The sequence below is a fragment of the Nomascus leucogenys genome, chromosome 17, assembly GCF_006542625.1.
Source record: "Nomascus leucogenys isolate Asia chromosome 17, Asia_NLE_v1, whole genome shotgun sequence".
Taxonomy (NCBI): domain Eukaryota; kingdom Metazoa; phylum Chordata; class Mammalia; order Primates; family Hylobatidae; genus Nomascus; species Nomascus leucogenys.
The window spans coordinates 7,369,495-7,387,473 of NC_044397.1; positions in this window are offsets into that span (position 1 = coordinate 7,369,495).

Here is a 17,979-nt window from a genome sequence, read left to right on the forward strand (position 1 = left end):
CTCACCCATCCTCCTTCCCCAGGAATATAGCCATGCACTCAAACCATTTCAGCTCACTCTAGAGCCCCCTGTGAGAGTGGACCCCCAAACAGCCATGTTTTACAGACAGGAAACTTCAGTGAGGGCTGGTGGCTGACCCAACCAGCAAGTGAGATGGAGCCAGGCCTCAAACACAGGTCTCCATACACCATTTACACCTCATCTCCCACCAGTGGGGTGAAGGCAGAGAAAGAGCTTCCGGAGGGTCCTGGGCAGGGGTCCCACTGGCAGAGGAGTCAGAGAGCACAGGCTGCATTAGGTCCCACAGGGAAGAGGAGGCAAGGGGGGGACACAGGTGAGAAAGAGCTGGGCCCACTTCACTTTTCTCTGATGAGGAGGGGTGGTTTGGGCCACAGAGGACGTCAGAGACATCATCACTAGGCCACAGAGGCCTCAGGAAAGATGAGAAAAGTGAAGCCTCAGCCCAGAGAAGAGAAGGTCAAATCACTTTGCGAATTAAATGTTATTATATTTCCAGTCTTGTGAGGTCAGTATTATTATTCCTATTTTACAGGTGAGAACACCAAAGCCTATAATATCTCTGGAACTTGCCCAAGTACATGCCCCTAGCAATGGGCAGAGCAGTGATCGGCCTGCCCCATACCCAGTCCATCCACCCCTACCCCCAATCTGCTGCATGCAGGAGTCAGCTAGGAATCCTGACTCACCCCAACCCCACCAGCCCTCACCTTCCACACTGCCATGCCCATGCCAGGAGCTGTTCAACAACCCCTCCTCCAGGAAGCTTCTTGACCAGCCCACCTTTTTTGCCTCTGTCAGACTCCCAGACCAGGCCTTGTGTGTGACAATATGCAGGCTTCTGGGTCTTAGTCTACTTGAGTAGCTGCATGGGCTCTAGGCTCACACAGCCCTAGCTTTGAAATCTAGCTCTCGGTTATGCGTGTTGGATCATCTGTGCCTCAGTTTCCTCATCTGTAAAATGGGACTAATAATAGCACTTACTTCAAAGTACAGTAAAGATTTAAAGAGATACTACAGGTGCAGGATTCACCCAGTGAGGAGTAAAGTGAGGTTCGGAAAAGGTGTGCGCCTTCCCCAGCATCACAGAGTGTACTAGCAGCAGTTAGAACTGGTACTTTCTAGCTGAGAGATGAGGAAAGAGGCCCACATTAGAGGCTGCTCCAGGTCTCCAGACCAGTGGTCCAGTGCTCCTACTCCTTAGTCATGAAATCACAAGGTCTTCATGGTTGTGAGTGCTCAGAGCTAGGCCCTGGAAAGGCCGGAGAGTGACAGCTTCCAGACCAGACACTCTGCTGCCCACTCTTCCAGCCCTCATGCTCCCTCTGGGGCTGCCTCTGCCTCACCCTGGTGGTCTGTCTGGGGTGTGGGGCTGTTTACAACAGGCGCCTATTGTCTGATGGCCTGAGTGCACCTGTAGTGCCTCGTCCCAGCCTGGTGAGTCAGCTTTTGGCAGGCCATGGGGCAGCCACTCCACATCATCTTAAGCCTGAAAGAGGACCTTTCTTTTCGTTTTTCTCCTCCTTCCTCTCTCTCCTCTCCATGAAGTGGTCATCTCCACAGGGCAGCAGGGAATATCATTCTCTGCCAGGATTTCTTGAGTCTGCTTGGCCAGGAGACAGGGTGGGGCCTAGGAAACAAAGAGAGGGCAGCCTAGGTCTGGCCAAAGCCCTTGGGCTACTTTAGGGCAATGCTTGTGGCCTCAGGCTCCCCACTGTCAGTGGGGGTACATAAATCAGAACAAGTACAGCAACACTTTACTTATCGAGAGCCCATATACTTGACAACCTCTACCATCTGGACTCAGAGCTGAGATCAAAAGGCTATTGAGCAGACTAAGGGTACACCTGACAATTGTCTGACAAGTGTCTGACAATTAAATGTTACAGCTTCACTCATCAATTTTTCCCCTACCTAAATCAGAGCCTATCTACTTCAACCTTACACAGTATTCTAGCAGGCTTGGTTATATAATCTGCATATGTACTAAAAGAATAAAGGGCTGTTAAGGTTATTCGTATTGACAGCAACAAGGCTGACAGCAAACAGGTGGCAAAGACACAATGATAAAAAGTAGATCTGAGAACTTAAAAATTAAAGCAATCTCAAGTTATTTGGGGTAGAAGCAAAGCAGATGACATACCCCAGTTCTTAGGGGAATCACTGTTTCACTTCCAGAAGGGGATATTCATAATAGGGCCCTGAGTATTCAATGGAAAATTGAATTACGGGCAATTTCTGTTTAAGAAGGTTTGAAAGTATGTGATATATTTTTAAGAGGACTTTCAAAGAACATGATTTTGTTTTTCTGTATGTTTTTGACATTTAAAGAATTAAGAACATTAAGAGTTAATAATGGCAGACTAAGTGATTTAGAACGATGCTCCCACTGAGGACAACTAGAACAGCTGAACAAAATATTCTAAAAGTCCACTTGAAGGCATCAGAGAACTAATTGCTGGGCCATGACTAAGACCTAGAGAGGTATGAGTGGCATTTAAGGCCATTTCCCTCCTGAGGGTGTGTGCTTTTTTAGGGGGGGTCAGTTGGGAGTCCAAGAAGTTGAACAACACTTTTGACAGCATTGTGGGACTAAAAGGACATGGATTGAAGTTCCCAGCTTGCCAAGAGGTGGAACTTAATGAACTTCCTCTCTTTAAGCAGGGACCCCAAAAGGGCTACACCCTAGGAGTTATGGGTGAACCACTCACTCAATCCTTAAAACTGAAGTAGGAGATCCTGTATTATTACTGTCCTAGGCACCTGGCTGACACAAATGTGAATCCTCTCTGAAGGAAGATAACCTCATTCTAGGCTTCATTTTATTTTTACAAATGATGGTATAAATACAGTGTCCAACACATAATCAAAAATAACCATACACATAAGAAGTCAGATAACATACTATTAAAAACATCAGAAATAATAGACAATAGAAACAGACCCATAGAGGCCACATGTTTTAGAGTAATCAGCAAAGATTTAAAGAAACTATGCTTACTATGTTCAAGGAGATTGTTGTGGTTACTATTGCTGCATAACAAATTACCCCCCAGAACTTAATGGTGTAAACAACAATTTTGTTTTATTATAATTTGCTGGGTCAGAAATTGAGGAGGGACTTGACTGGGCAGTTCTCACTCAGAGTCTCCCATGCAGTTGCTGTCAGACGTCAGCTAGGGCTAGATATCCAAGAGAGCTTCCTTATGTGTCTGGCAGTTGGTGCCAGTTGTTGGTTATGAGCTCAGCTAGTGTTGTTAACCAGAGCACCTATACATGACCTCTTTCACATAGCAGCCTCAGGGTAGTTGGATGCCTTACATGGCAGCTGGCTTCTCCCAGAGTGAGTATCCCAAAAGAGCCAGGCAGAAGATGCATGACTTTTTCTGACCTAGCCTCAGATGTCACACAACATCATTTCTTCCGAGTTCTGTTAGGCACAGGAAGTGACTAAAGCTTCAAGGGGAATAAATTCAAGGGGAGGGATAAGAGGCCCTCCTGCCTCTCAATAGGAGTACTGAAAAGTTTGCAGCCAAATTTTAAAACTTCCACAGAGGTAAAACAATTAAGCTTCTATAGTTAAGAAAATTCCAGTAGATTGGTGATCTCTTCTGAACAATGAGATGTTCTATACTCTATCCCAATGAACTGCCTATCAGCCTTCTGCCCCAGGAAGATCTCACAAGCCTGGCTGAGCCAGGTCACATAAACATCTTCACAACACAATGGTTCGCTGCTAGAGGTGGTCAAAATGCAGGTGGCACCCCAGCTCCACATCCACATTCACAATGACTCCCTAACCCTCACCCACCCTCACCTCTCCTGAGGTCTGTTTTCCCCACAGAAGTGCCAAGGAATCTCCTCAGAAAGCCCAAGAAAGCATGAAGTGGCAGAATTAGAAATGATTTCAGGTGGCATATATCTGTCCTTGGGCTTCCCAAACCTGGCTGATCCTTAGCACTCATGCTAAGATGGAAGATTCTCCAACTGGGAGAAGATATTTGCCACTTAAAAACCTGGCAGTGATTAATATCTAAAATAGTCATGCTCGAGGTTGAGCACTGGAGCCAGGAGAGAGATAGAGAGAGAATAGTCAAGGAACTCCTGTTAATCATCAAGAAAAAGACAGGAAACTCAATAGAAAAAAAAATGGGCAAAAAATATGAATAGGCACATCATAAAAGAGGGAGTGCAGTGGCTGATGAAGAGATATGCTAATTCACTAGTCATCAGAGAGATGCATGCTTCAAACAATAATATAGCTTCACGACTAAGTGAATGGCACAAAAATTAGAAAGGTGGATCATGCTCAGTATAGGGAGATGGGACTCTTGTGTCCTGTAGGCGAGAGGATAAACTAGTACAGCCATTCTGAGAGCAATCTGTCTGTATTTAGTGAAACTAAATATGTGTATGGCCTGCATCCCAGAATCTCACAAATGGGTCTATAGCAGGGGAAAATGATCACGCAGGAATGAAAGAGGACTTGTACATGGTGCTTGTGGCAGCAAAATTTGGGGTAGTAGGAAGTTGGAGGCAACATAAATGTTCATCCCTGGAGGAGTAGATAAGTAAGGTGGGTGGCTTCTTTCCAAGTGGCAGTTAGAAACAGGCCAGAGGTACAGACATAGATCTTAATAGCAATGTTGAATGAAAAAAGTGAGAAACAGAAGGAGAATTACAGCATAGTACCATTTATATAAATTATAAAACATGCAGAAAACACCACCACCCGGCATACGAAGAAGATGCATATTTAAAGACCTATATCAAACACACAGAATGAAGGTCTAGGTCTGGTCGGAAGGCGGGAAGGATGAGAGTGGAAATGTAGGTGAAGGAGAAAAATACAATGAAAAGTAACATTTAAAGGGGGCTTTGAATAGACTACTGATAGGATGCCGGGAATCAATGAATATAATTGAATCAAGTATCTACATCTGAGGTAAAAATAAATAAGTAAAGCAGATTTCTAGACTTTAACTACAGAGATTCAGTTTCAATAAGCCTGTAGTGAGCCCAAGAATATGGGCCCCAGTGATTGTCAGTGCTCACTCCAACATCCTAGATAGATGATCACGGTGGCTACCTGAAAACATCTGGGGATGGGAGCCCATTCCTGTACTGGTGGGCTGTTCTAATTCTTGATAGGACTTCCTAAGGCCAAGATTTACCTCTCTGTACCTTCCAAACCATTGATTCAAGTTCTGTTCTTCAGAGCAAATAAAATAATCAGGTTCCCCCTGCTTCCGCATGCCAGTCCTTTAGTAAACCAGAGAGAGTTGGCATATTCCTCTCCCATCCCACAGGCACAGGCATCTTGTCCAAACTCAATGGCTCTCCATTCCTCCAGCCCACCAAGGTTCTCTCCTCTACCCTGCTCCCACCCCAGCCAAGCTGTTCCCCTAGGTCTGTTCTAACTGCCAATGTTTCTCCTCAAACACGGCTCCTCAGAGAGACCCCACACTCTGAGTACAGCCTGACCAGCTCAGAGTATATAGCAGAACATACACCTTCTTCTGTCAGGGCCCTGTGTTCCTGTGGGTATAACCTCACATTACAGTTTGGTGGTTTTTGTTTGTTTGTTTGTTTGTTTTTGTTTTTAATTAGCTCTCAGTGAGTTTATGGTTGGCCAGACTTCCAGGTCTTTTTCACTAGAATTGCTACGAGGCCTGCTTTATCCATTTACACACACACACACACACACACACAAATATATATATGGCACAAAAAAATACACAAAAGATATACATACAGTACAAAGCAAGACCCCAGCCAGCCACTTTTCAGATACACTTTTCTTGTGTATCTGTCTGGAGATGATCTGTACATATACAAACAGAGACACACATTCCTAATCATACAAAGAGCTGCATAGTATACACTGTCAGTGTGCACCGTCGGGCACCTCGCTTTTTCACTTAACCAGGTATCTTGGGGAATTTTCCTTATCCGTACATAATTCCTTGGCTCATTCTCTGTATCAGGCCCATAGCCTTCCATTGTGTGGATCTACCTAAAGTATTCAACCAATCCCCTACTGGTGGAGATTTTGGTTGTTTCTAGGCCTTTGCAGCATTTAAGGCAATGTTGCCAGGACTCCTTTTGCACATAAGTCAGCATTTCTGTAGGATCAATCCCCATGTGCCTTTTGACTTGATTTTTTTCTCTCCCTAGAGCTGGACTTGTCACTTATGCCTACTGTTGATCTCTCTTGTTGGTTTTACCCATTGTTCCAGGCACTGTCAGGCTAATTTTGACTCCTCATTGTGCTGCCCAGGCTGTTCCTCTCAGCTGTGGGTCATCTGCAAACAGAGGGAGGGGAGCTTCTCAGGCCTCCATTCAAGCAATTGATAAAAATGTTGAGGGGGACGGGGCCAAGGACAAGGGCCCTGAAACAAGCCCTAGAGAATTCCAGATGTCCCTTCATCGTTTGTCACCATGGTTGAGTCCCTGCTGTTATCATGGGAGCTGGCCTCACTAGAATATCCTAACAGGCCTGTATTACTCTCTTGGCCAAAACCCAGCATTCTCACCTCCAGCAGTCCAGGATCCCGGTGAGAAAGAGCTAAGGCTGGTTAGCACGGCATTGTTGGCTTCCAGTAGAACCAGCTGGAGGGTCTGGAGAGGAAATCCCTGGCCTTTGTGGTCAACAGAGCTGGGGGCCTGTCCTGCCCAGTTCTAGCGATGTGGTTTGGGGCAAATTACTTAACCTCCAAAAGCCTCAGGTTCCTCACTTGCCAACTATCATAACAAAACCCATCTCTCCATGTTTTGAGTATATATGAAATTACATGTAAGCAGAAGGGTTCTACTATTTATCTGTCTGTCCATCTGTCTTCTTTATCTATGAATTCACATAATAATCAACTCTCAAGTATTCACTGGGAATTGACTTCAAGCTCAGAAGTCTGTCATTTCCCAAATAGAGTCTTCACACTTTTATACATCAGAACATGCTCAGCCCAGCTTTGGCTTTCTGCCTTCCGTCTGTAGCTGAGGTTTCTGTGCTTAAGAGCAGGAGGTCTTTCAGCACTGGAAACGAAAGTCCCTCTAGCCCCAGACTTACACCCCATGAAGGGGGCTTCATCAATCCTAACATCTCTTGTCTTTTCTGGGACTCACCCATCGGATTCACTCTTCTCTGCTGTTGGCTTGTCCCCCCTGTGGGGGAGAAATTGGGGCTATTTTTTGCTCCAACAGAGCTAAAAGAAAGAATGCAATTTGAGGTCTTCATCCCTGATATCTCAGCTCCTTCCTCCAGGGTGAACCATGCACTGGTATTTGGCCTAAAGTCCATTTTGCCTGATTTTGAATGGACTTTCAAAATGGAGGGCTTTTTAGCACCCTGAACCCACCTCCTTCTATTTGGCCAAGGTGGGCCACGAAGGGCTCCATTTCAAAGCCTGCTGTCTCTCCGGGTTCTCCAAGCCTTCCAAAGTGTAAAGCCATGGGATCCTTTCTTTTCCATGGAACTGCTTCCCAGCAAACTGCTTTCCTGGAGTCCAGGATGCCCATCATCCTCAGGCTACCTCCTTGTGCTCACTGCTGAGCCTTCTCAATGATAAGGCTACTGTCAGTGCCAGCTGATGTGGGTGTGGGCAAGGACCCCATTCAACTCCGCCTCGTTTGTTCAACAATTGAGTATTATGGGCATGTTCTAGGCCAGACCCTCCATTAGGTTCCGGGAGCGCAAAGCAGCCTCCGACCCAGCTCTGGAGAAGACGCACGAAGGCTTCATGAAGGCTTTGCCAGGAGGGGCTGTGAATCAGGCAGCTGCACGTGCCCAGGCCACGGGGCAGGCCACTTCTGTGAGTTTTCTCTCTGCCAGTTTCATGAGCTCCATCAGGTCTCTGGCTCCCATCCTGCCAGCTCTGGGTTCTGAGTGGAGCCTTTGTCTGATGGGTAGACTAAGCCTGAGCCCCTAGAGGCATCACTTCTTTTCTCAAATGTTTAAACGGGAGGGGCATGGGGGTAGGAGCGGTTAGGGAGAGCCAGGGCACAACCCCAGGTCTGTGTTCTCCCAGCCCAGGTTCTCTCTATTGTTCCCCAAGCCCTCCGCCCCGGTCTCACTCCCCTACTCCTCACCTACTTCTATCTCACTGTTTTCTAGAAAGAAGAGGCAGTAGGAAGAACAGGGCTGTATATCAAGCCCTGTTGCTGAGTGGACCCAGATCTCATCAGTCTTGTCCCCCTAGGCTTGTCTCCATGTTTAGGAGTCCAACCTGTGCATGAATGACTAGAAGTCAAGAGGAAGGAGAGCTGTGGCCTTGTGAGAGGTGTGGTTCCCGGCATTCCACGTTCAGAAGAAAGCGGGCATCGTCCAGCTGTTGGGTTCCAGGACAGGCCCTTGAAGGCAAGGGGTGGCATGGGCATGCAGATGCAAAGTGAGAGGAGAATGCAGGGGGTAAATTGGGAGAAGCCCCTGTTTGCAGAACACTTTGCAGTTTTCCTGCAACATGCAGTCTTACCTGCCATGAGCTGGGCAGGCAGGGCAGCAGCTCTGCTAGCCTGGGAAGGGCAAGTAAAGCCTGGAATGGTCAGGGTTCATAGCAAGCAGGGCCCAGCTCTCCAGCAACCTCTCCCAGGGCAGGAGGCATGGGATCTGGAAGTCTCCAAGTCTTCCTCTGTACATGTGGGTCCCCACATCTGTTCTCTGCAGGCAGGAGACACATTCTCAGCCTGAGAGGGGAGTTGGGCCTGTCTCTGCTTACAGCACCTCTCCCTGGCGGGCCCAGCTGGCCCAGAGGTGAAGGGTGAGCAGGCAGGCGGCCTTGGCAGTCCAGAGGAGCAGCAGCACACCCTGGGGGCGGCCCGAGCCCTGGCAGCCAACTCTGCTGTCCTTGCAGTGCAGCCAGAGACAGGAGGGGGCTGCTCGGGGTCCTGTTCTGAAGGATGGGACTGGAGTTTGACATACTCAGCTTGGGTCGCACAGGAGATAGGGGTGCCCTGGGATGAACCCCTCTGCCTGGCTGCTGCAGGGCGGCCTAGCAACAGCTGGAAGAGTCAGTTCCAGGCCAGGGCCCTGCCAGAGCTTTCACCCCCACCGAGGGTAGAGCACCTGGAAGTGCCCTCAGAGACAAGTCCCTTGATCTCTTGGGGCCCCCATTCCCTCAGGCAGCTCATGGAGGCCTCTCAGGGCTAAATGAGATCATGCGGATGGCGTGGTTAGGACAGTCTGACACAAGGGCAGTATTTGTGAGTGTGAGTTGCTGCTACTGTGGTGGTGTCATTAGCAATATTCCTCTACTCTAGGCCACTCCCCACCCCTGCCTGAGGCAGCTCTTGTCTGATGCCAACTGAGATTAGGGTCATTTGGCTGAGGGCCATGAGGCCAGACTCTGTGTGTGGGGTGGGGGTATGGGGGAACTCCCCACGAAGAGGCGGCTCCTTCTGGTGGGGCTCAAGGAAGAAAGAGAAGGCCTCGGACAAGATGCTAGATTTCAAGAGGTGGGAATCCTGACTCCCAGCTCAGCCTCTGAAGGTGCTGGGTGTCTGAGATGAGTCTGTGTTGCAGGAGTGAGGGTCATGGGGCTTTGGCCACAGAAATGCCACCCAGAAGCCAGCAGAGGCACCCTGTAGGGGGCCTCCAAGTGGAAAAAGGGCAGGCTTAGGCAATGCATTGTCAGCCACACCACCTCAAAGGCCTTATCTCTCTGAGTTCATTGCCTTTGGCTTTTTAAATACTCCAGCCTGGTCCCTGGTGCTAAAAGAATTAAAGGACAGCACCTGTGTCCATCATTCATTCATTCACTCCTTCCTTCTTTCAGTACCTGTAAGATGTAGGATCAACAAGACACACGCCTGCCCTCAGGCTGTGGTGGACGCTCCCTTGAACAGGCCCACACCTCTCCCCACAAGACCACTGTGAGATGGCATCAGAATCTGGTGAGAGATCCCCATGGGGCAGATCCATGGACCAAGCTGCCCCTCTTAGTCAGGAAGGTACTTCTAGTGCCAATTTTGGGAGCTCTGGGCTCATCTTTATTAAACAGGTGGCAGTTCCATACTGTCCCATTATCCATCAGGAAAATGGAAGTTTCCTGTTCCTTCTCTGTGTCCACATTTGTGGACGTTGCCCAAGTTCTGACAATGGCCTACCACCAGCTTCTACAAAATCTAGTCCCTCCTACCTCTCTGATCTCACCTCCCACTAATCTCCCTCTCATTCATTCCACACTGGTCTCCTTGCTATCCCTCAAATAAACAGCTCTGCTTCCACCCCAGGGCCTTTGCGCGTGCTGCTCCCTCTACAGGGTGCATTCTCCTCAAGTCATGCACATGGTTCCCAGTTTCAAGCCTTTACTCAAATGTTACCCTCTCAGGGTGGCCTTCCTTGACCTCCCTATTTAAAATTGCATCACACTCTACACCCCTCACTCCTGTCCCCTGTCCCTTTATCTTTCTCCAGTGCACCTACCACCCTCTAAAATTGTGTTTAATGTTTGTCACCCTCCACTTGAATGCCAGGTCCATGAAGTCAGGGACTTTTGTCAATTTTTTTTTTTTTTTTTTTTTTTTTGAGATGGAGTCTCGCTCTGTTGCCCAGGCTGGAGTGCAGTGGCGCGATCTTAGCTCACTGCAAGCTCCGCCTCCTGGGTTGACGCCATTCTCCTGCCTCAGCCTCCCGAGTAGCTGGGACTACAGGCGCCCGCCACTATGCCCGGCTAATTTTTTGTATTTTTAGTAGAGACGGGGTTTCACCGTGTTAGCCAGGATGGTCTCGATCTCCTGACCTCGTGATCCTCCCGCCTCGGCCTCCCAAAGTGCTGGGATTACAGACGTGAGCCACCGCGCCCAGCCTGACTTTTGTCAATTTTGCTCACTGCTGTTCTAGTACCTAGAACAGGGTCTGGCATCTAGAAAGTTTTCAGAAAATATGCCGAATAGGAAAGGGAGGCAATATTCAGAATCTACAAACCCCAAGGAGACTGCAGCATGGTCTCCACGGGGGTGGCAAGTGGCCAGTAAGTCTTGCTGGGGGGTGACCTGACCTACTGCCAGGGGCACATGAGTGGAAGGGTTGCAAGGCAGGGTGCCGAGGGAAGAGCCAAGGGTCATGCCCCTTGTTCCCTTAGTGCCACCTCATTCTGGATGCAGCTTGATGTGTCTGTTAGGAAAGGGAAGTTACGCTAACTGGGCACCTACTATGTGCCAGGCAAATTTCACGCACTTCCCCTTTACAGCAGCCCATGAAGCAGCAGATGAAGAAACCAAGACCCAGAGAGGTTACTTAACTTGCCTAGAGTCACAGAGCTAGTAAGGGAGGGAGGAGAACTCACACCTAGGTCTGATTCCTTGCATTACTGCCTACCCTGGGGATGGTGAGAAGGACTCCATTGGCTCAGCTGGAAGAATTAAGAACTTGTGATTCTGCAGAGTGGTCTCCATGGGGACAGCATGGGTTGACGGGGCGGGCTGAAGCAGCCTGGGCTCCCATATATGCTGTTAGGCACTTCAGCTCCAACCATGGGAAGAATCTAGGCCCTTCAGCTCCCATCATGGGGTGAATCCCCTACCCTGGGTGAGCAGTGGGAGATTCTCAAGGCCATCTCAGGGGTCAGGGACAGCTTGACTCAGCTCCTGCTGGCTGGCAGCTCCCTCTGCTGGACCCAGCCCCAAGGACGAGCTCAGACACAGGGACGCCTCCGTCTGTCTGCACTTGGGCTCTGGCAGCCCCTTCACATTGCATGTGGGGCAGTCACATGCAGGGCACCTGCCAGGTCCTCAACGTGTCAAGGGACAGGATCTTCCAGAGGACCTAATCTGGGTGAGCTGGGACCCTTACATGGGGAAGAGAATAGGAAGGAGCTTTGGCCATCGCCACTACCACACTCAGCCCAGACACAACGGCTGCGTCTGCAGACAGGGGCTGGGTCTCCTCATGGGGCAGGGAGCTCCCTATAAGCAGGGGCTGACTCTCCCATCAGACTGGAAACTCCCTGAGGGCAAGGGTTCTGTCTTTCTCCTTCAGACTGGGAGCTCCTGGTTTGTCCCTCTGCTCACCTGTGATAGAAGCCCAGCTTAGCCCCCCAGGCTGTGCCAGCCCCCAAGGCATCCTGGGACACTTTCTCAGCATCCTGGCCACTCCCAACCCCCAGACACCTGTCCCTGCCACTCTCCCCACTCCCTAGGCCCTCCGCCCTGCTGTCAAAGCAGAGCCGACACTGGGTAGTGCTGGTAAGAGCCACCCTGACCTCAGCAGCCCTGGAGGCAGTGCAGTGAGTGGCCTAAAGAGCTGTGCCAGGGATGGGACGTGACTGCCCCCCTGAACTCAGCTGTAGGCTTGGCCATGAGGAAAGCGATACCTCAGGGAGGCGGAGTGACCAGTGACATCAGCGTACGTGACTGTCAGCCCAGCTCTCCCCTCTGCCCTCCACCCTCCCCCACCCCACAGTGCCTGCCGAGCACACTGACCTTCAGCTCACGGGCATGGGCCTCTCTATGTGCCCGCTCCAAGGACAGGGGCAGTGCCCGAGGGGAGGGGGCTGCTGTCTGACTCCTTGTCTTCTAAGTGAGTGCTCAGGGGGTGGAGGAGAGCACAGGCCCCAGCCCTCTGCAGCCTGGGCTTCTGGGTCAGGAGCCAGCTTCTTACTGGGTGACCCTCCCCACCTCCCTCCCCGGCAGCCCTGCCCTGAGGAAATTGATCATTCTCTTGGCTCTGCGAGACCTTTCTTCCGAGTGTCTGGCAGGCTTCTGGTGACTTGAAGCCAGTGTAGAGGGCAACTGGCTTCCCCCCCACCAAGCCTGCTGATGGAACTGCCAGGCCTGCATCCCTAGGGGCAGAGTCCCTGCCCGGATGAGCAGTGCTGGCTGTCCCAGGGAAGCAAGTTCAACTACCTTGGATGACCACCATTTGTCCCTGAGATGGCCTCTGCAAAAGCCTGTCTAACTGCCCCCCTAGACCCCCCTCCAAGGAGTGCCAGTTCCAGAGCTCAGCATTCTATTATAGCTTCCAGCTTGGGGAAGACCAGTCAGAGACACCAAAAACTAGACCCACAGTTGCCAAATTTGTTCCCTTGTGCACTTTTGTCAGTAAATATATCATTGTGCATCTCAGTATAGGTATATTTCTTTATTTAAAAATTATGTATGTTAAGGCCAACATTGCAGGTAGGCTGAAGTGTAATACTAGTTGTGGCAAGCAAAAATCATCAGAACAGCAAGACATTTAACAGGGACATCCAGGAGCATGAAAGCCATAGTGAGCCTTGATGAGCTCCCACATACCCCTGCCGATGTGGAAGGTTGCATGCACACTGGGGGAGACTGAAAGAGCTTGGCTATCTACTCATCCCTGGCTGAGCATACAGAGAGTTAAATTCAGGGGAGACCTGTGAACCCCCTGAAGTTTGAATGTGTTCCCCAACCCACACACAGATCCATTGGCAGAGGGTAGAAGCCTTATGAGATCAAGGTATTTAAGCATAATCTACCTCTGACCAATCATTGGCTGAACACTAAGTTATGCTGACCCAGGGGCAAGTCCTAGGAAGCCAGGCTGAAAAATTAAAACAAAAATTAAAAACAAAACAAAACTGAGCAGAGATATCAGCAGCCTCACACTGTGAGGAAGACAGATTCCATAGAATGAGCCTAGGTAAATCGCTAGACAACCAATCAACCAACAGAAACCTCAGCATCAACAACCTGGGTGGTGGTGGTGGTGCTGGTCATGAATCAGCATTCAGAATTGCTACAGTGTATTATCAAAAATGTCTGGTTTTCAGCAAGAAACTGTAAGACATGCAAATAAACAGGAAAGTGTAATCCATTCAGAGGGAAAAAGCAGTCAAGAGAAACTGTCTTTGAGGTGTCCAGATGTTGCATTTGACAGACAAAGACTTCAAAGAAGCTATTATAAATGTGTCAAAATAACAGAACTCATGTACAAAGAATTAAGGAAATACTCTCATCAAATTATTCATCAAATAGAAAATATCAATAAAGAGGTAGAAATTATCTATATTTTTGAAAAGAATTGGAAATTCTGGAATTGAAAAGTATAATAACTGCAATGAAAAGTTTACAGCAGGGGTCTAACAGCAACTTTGAACTGGGAGAATAAAGAATCAGCAAACCTAAAGATAGATCAATTGAGATTATCCAATCTGAGAAACAGAAAGTAAAAAAGAACAAGGAAAAATGAACAGGGCCTCAGAGATCTGTGGAGCATCATCAAACATATCACTAGACACATAATGGGAGTTTTGGAAGGAGAGAAAAGGGGAGAAAAAAATACATGAAGAAATAGTGGTCAAAAAGCCTCCAAATTTGATGAAAGACATTACACATTCAAACAAAGTCTAAATAGGATAAACACAAAAAGATCCATAGACAAACACCATAGTAACTCTGTTGAAAGACAGAGACAGGGAAAATCTTGACAGCAGCAAGAGAAAAAGGATGCATTACATAGAAGGGAACTACAATATAATTAACAGCTGATTTCAGATCAGAAACAATGGAGGCCAGAAGGAGGTGGGATGGCATATTCAAAGTGCTGAAAAGAAGACAAAAACTGTCAACCACATAGTCATATCTAATACAAGTATTCCTTTAAAATTGAAATAAAGACATTCGCAGGTAAACAAAGGGTGAGAATTTGTTGTCGGCATGAATGCCTACAAGAAGTACTCAAGGAAGTCCTTCAGGCTGAAAGGAAATGACACCAGATAGTAACATGAATCCACTTGAAGAAATAAAGAACACACAAAAAAGGTAATTACATAGGCAAATGTAAGACACTATAAATATATTTTTCTTTTAACTTATCTAAAAGACAATTGCGTAAAGTACTAATTATAAAATTACTATTGACCCTTGAACAACACAGGTTAGAACTGCACAGGTCCATTTATACATGGATTTTTTTCAATAAATATATTGGTAAATGTTTTGGAGATTTTGTAACAATTTGAAGAAATCTGCAGACAAACTGTGTAGCCTGTCAATATCAAAAAATAAGAAAAAGATAGGTATGTCATGAATGCATAAAACATGTGTAGATACTAGTCATTTTATCATTTACTACCATAAAATATACACAAATCTAATATAAAAAGTTAATAATTTATCAAAATGTACTCACACAAACACAGACTGTAAATGACAGTATTCATAGTTGAGAGAAATGTAAACATAAAAATACGGCATTAAATTACAACTGCATAAAATTAACTGTAGTATATACTGTACTGCTGTAATAATTTCGTAGCTACCGCTTATTTTTTTTTTTTTTTTTTTTTTTGAGACGGAGTCTTGCTCTGTCCCCCAGGCTGGAGTGCAGTGGCGCTATCTCGGTTCACTGCAACCTCCGCCTCCCGGGTTCATGCCATTCTCCTGCCTCAGCCTCTCTGAGTAGCTGGGACTACAGGCGCCCGCCACCACGCCCGGCTAATTTTTTTGTATTTTTAGTAGAGACAGGGTTTCACCATGGTCTCGATCTCCTGGCCTTGTGATCCGCCCGCCTCGGCCTCCCAAAGTGCTGGGATTACAGGCTTGAGCCACCGCGCCCAGCCTCGTAGCTACCTCTTGTTGCTATTGTGGTGAACTCAAGTGTTGTATGGCTTAAAATGCTATGTGATGTTAATCATTTCTGCATGAGCAGTTCATCTCTCCAGTAAATTGCGTATCACAGTAAAGAAAGATCTCTTGCAGTGCTCACATATCTTTCATTGTATTTAGTGCAATGCTGTAAACTTTGAATAACACCATGGGATCTATACGAAGTGCAAATAGTGATGCTGGAAGTGCTCCCAAGAAGCAGAGGAAAGTCATTACATTACAAGAAAAACTTGAATTGCTTGATATATACTGCAGACTGAGGTCTGCAGCTGTGGTTACCCACCATTTCAAGATAAATGAATCCACTGTAAGGACCACCATAAAAAAAAAGAAAAGGAAATTTGTGAAGCCATTGCTGCAGCTATGCCAGTAGGCACAAAACCTTGCACTTTTTCTAAAATATCTTTTTATCAGCTTTTATGGCGAGTGCAGGATTGCTATAAGAAAAATATACCTAATATTCAAGAAGTGAAGTCATTATATGACAAGTTAAAGCAAAAGGAAGGTAAAGAATCTAAAGCTGGAGAATTTAATGCCAGCAAAGGATGGTTTAATAATTTTAAAAAGAGGTTTGGCTTGAAAAATGTTAAGATAACAGAAGCAGCTTCTGCCAATCAAGGGGTGGCAAATTCCCAGAATTAAGAAAATCATTGAGGAGAAAGGATATCTGCCTGAACAGGTTTTTAATGCAGAGAAAAGTGACCTATTCTTGAGGAGGTTGGAAGAAACGCCACAAAAAACAGTTATTAATAAGAAACAGAAGTGAGCACCAGGACTTAAGGCAGGAAGAGATAGGCAAATGCTATTGTTTTGTGCAAATGCAGTTGGGTTTATAATAAGGACTGCCTTTATCCATAAAGCTACTAACCCTTGAGCCTCAAAGGGAAAAGGTAAACAGCTGCAGTCTTTTGGTTGTACAACAAGAAGGCCTGAATTGGCCCAGCGGTGGGGGTTCCCACCTCTAATCCCAACACTTTGGGAGGCCAAGGCAGGATCCCTTGAGGCCAGGAATTCAAGATCTGCCTGGACAACATGGCGAGACCCTGTCTTTACAAAAGAATGAAGAAGAAGAAGAAGAAGAAGAAGAAGAAGAAGAAGAAGAAGAAGAAGAAGAAGAAGAAGAAGAAGAAGAAGAAGAAGAAGAAGAGGAAGAGGAGGAGGAGGAGGAGGAGGAGGAGGAGGAGGAGGAGGAGGAGGAGGAGGAGGAGGAGAGGAAGAAGAAGAAGAGGAAGAGGAAGAAGAGGAAGAAGAAGAAGAGGAGGAGGAGGAGGAAGAGGAGGAGGAAGAGGAGGAGGAAGAGGAGGAGGAGGAGGAAGAGGAGGAGGAAGAGGAGGAGGAGGAGGAAGAGGAGGAGGAAGAGGAGGAGGAGGAGGAAGGAGATGAAAAATTTAAAATATTAGCTGGCATGGTGGTGTGGGCCTGTAATCCTGGCTACCTGGGAAGCTGAGGTGGGAGATTGGTTGAGCCCAGGAGTTCAAGGTTACAATAAGCTATGATTGCACTACACTCTACCCTGGGCAACAGAGCAAGATGCTGTCTTTATTTTTAAAAAAGAAGAAGAAGAAGAAAGCCTGAATAACAAGAACACTTTTTATGGATTTGTTCAATGATACTTTGTCCTTGAAGTCAGGAAGTGCCTTGACAGTAAGGGACTGCCTTTTAAAGTTCCTTTGATATTAGGCTATACCCCTAGCTACCCAGAACCCCATGACTTCAATACTGAAGGTGTCAAAGTGATCTATTTGCCCCCAAAATGATGTCTCTAATTCAGCCTCTAAATTGGGGGGGTCATAAGGGCCTTTAAGTCTCATTACACTTGGTATTCTATGGAAAGGATTGTCAACTCTACGGAAGAGAACCCTGATAGAGAGAACATCGTGAAAGTCTAGAAGAATTACACCTTTAAACATGCCATTGTTATAGAGAAAGCTGTGAAAGCCATCAAGCCCTAAACAATAAATTCTTGCTGGAGAAGACTGTGTCCAGATGTTGCGCCTGACTTAACAGGATGTACAAATGAGACAAACATGGAAATCATGAAAGAGGTTGTGGGTATGGCAAAAAAAAAAAAAAAAAGGAGGAGAGTGAGGGATTTCAAGATATGGATCTTGGAGAAATTCAAGAGCTAATAGACACCACACCAGAGAAATTGACAGAAGATGACCTGATGAAGATGAATGCTTCCAAACCCATGCAAGACAATGAGGAAGAAGACATAGAAGAAGCAGTGCCAGAAAACAAATTGACATTAGGCAATTTGGCAGATTAGTTCTATTATCCAAGACTGCTTTTGACTTCTTTTACGACATAGACCCTTCTGTGATATAAACACAAAACTAAAGCAGATAGTGGAAGAAGGATTGGTATCATATAGAAACCTGTTTAGAGAAATGA